The sequence below is a fragment of the Microtus pennsylvanicus genome, chromosome 7, assembly GCF_037038515.1.
Source record: "Microtus pennsylvanicus isolate mMicPen1 chromosome 7, mMicPen1.hap1, whole genome shotgun sequence".
Classification (NCBI taxonomy): domain Eukaryota; kingdom Metazoa; phylum Chordata; class Mammalia; order Rodentia; family Cricetidae; genus Microtus; species Microtus pennsylvanicus.
Genome location: NC_134585.1, coordinates 175,234 through 177,266, shown reverse-complemented (window position 1 = coordinate 177,266; position 2,033 = coordinate 175,234). Strand labels below are relative to the sequence as shown.

General features: G+C 43.9%; 1 pseudogene; it reads right to left on the bottom strand.

Annotated features, from left to right (window-relative positions):
* Nucleotides 1–302: 302 nt before the first annotated feature.
* LOC142853555 (olfactory receptor 2G3-like) lies at nt 303–1,316 on the bottom strand (annotated as a pseudogene).
* Nucleotides 1,317–2,033: the final 717 nt, after the last annotated feature.

The window sequence follows — 2,033 nt, the reverse complement described above, 5'->3', positions numbered from 1 at the left end:
CAATTGCTACAATTGATGGTGGGGTTTGCTGTAAAAGTGAAAACAGCCGCTTTTTAGGATTATTAGAATATTTGTGAGAAGGGGCAGGCTGAGGGGAATTATAGTGTTTGTTCATATGCAAAGGAGAAATAAAAGAAGGGAAAAGAGAATCCAGAGTGTGAGAAGCAGAACAGTCGTGGACTTAGATGGGTATGGGGAAATGTTGCCTCTCCTGGGCCCCAGAGCATCCTGGGAAGAGATCGAGAAGACTGACCCGAGGCCCAGAGCAATGCGGCACTGACAACCTTATAGTGAGCTGAGCCTCAAAGCCCGAGAGGACTATGGTGCAGAACTATATGACAATATGTACTCATAAAATCGTTGCCACTACACACTCTGCTTCATTTGCACACTCCAGAGCCTCTGTTGAAGAGCCGTCCCAGAGCCCCTTTCACCTCCTTATTTCTCAGTGTGTAGATGAGGGGATTAAGGGCCGGTGTCATGACAGTATAGAAGAGGGAGATGAACTTCCCATGGGTGTGGGCATATGAACTGTTCGGCTGGATGTAGATGGCAGTGATGCTTCCGTAGAAGAGGGACACCACCATCAAGTGGGAGCCACATGTGCCCAGGGCTCTGTGCCAAGCCTGGGCTGACTTGATTCTCATAACTGTCTTGACTATGTATCCATAGGATGTCAGTATCAGTGCTAAGGGTAAAAGCAGCAAGACCAATGAGGCCACAAAGAGCTGGACCTCGTTGGCATGAATGTCCACACAGGCAAGCTTGATCATGGAAGGGACCTCACAGAAGAAATGGTGCAGCCATAGGTGGCCACAACGGGGAAGCCAAAGAGTGACTGTTCCCTGGATGAGAGCATTTCCTATTCCACTGATCCATGAGATTCCTGCTAGAGCCCGGCAGAGCTGTGGATTCATCACAGCTACATAGTGGAGAGGTTTGCAAACAGCAGCATAGCGGTCAAAAGCCATTACTGCCAGAAGAATACACTCAGTAGAGCCCAGAGTCAGAGAGACATAAAGCTGCACAGCACAGCCCACAGCCGTGATCGTCTTGGCTGGTCCTTTCAGGTTCCACAGCAGTTGGGGAACAATACTGGTGGTGAAACAGATGTCCACGAGGGAGAGGTGAGTAAGAAAAAAGTACATTGGGGTTTTGAGTTTAGGATCTATTGAAGAGATCAGAATAATTATTGCATTTCCCACCAGAGTGAGAAGATAGGAAATTAGAATAACTATGAAGAGCCTTCTTTCCAGCTCTGGCTGGTCTGAGAAACCCACCAGAATGAAGTCGCCATTGAGGCTGCTGTTAATCATCCCTGCCACCTGGCGTAGACAAGGTGGAGAACATTGCAAATTAAGGGAAAGTCATAATATCAAAGTCCATAAAATAATTCAAAATGCTGACATTGAAGAAATTTGCAGTGACTGATGTTCAGGGTCCTTTAGAAGCTGAAGTAGGTTTTGTACAGAAATGGTGCAAGTTTTAGAGAGGCTACTGTAGAAGCTGTCTTTGCCTGAGTAGACGCTATGAGGAGCAGAGACAGTTTGTTACAGAAGAAAATGCATAAAAAGAATAAGCATATCTTATCCATTTATAACTTATAACAATTCAGTCAAATTAAATAAAATGTTTAGTGTCTTTAATGTTTGGTATAAATAACAATTATTTTAAAAATCTGCTTTCTTCAACTATAACCCTTAAACTAGCCATTATTTTAGTTTAAATATATGAACAACAGGTTCTGGAGATTGTAAAGGCTACTTTTGTTGTAAAATATCCAACATTTGTTTATTGATGAAACTTTTTAACATTTATGGGTTCAGAAGTAAGTTTCACGTGGGAATCATTAGCTCATCCTGTCTACCAGCTGCCAGGTTGGGCAGACAGGATAAGGCAGTGGATTTACACAGCTCCCCTCCTCAGCTGTATGGTTGTGGGTGTAGTTGCTGACTTTCTGGTTTTGCACTGAATTGAAAGTGAGTGAATCTGAATGTAGCACACATTTGCTAACTATAACTGGGGCTCCTCAG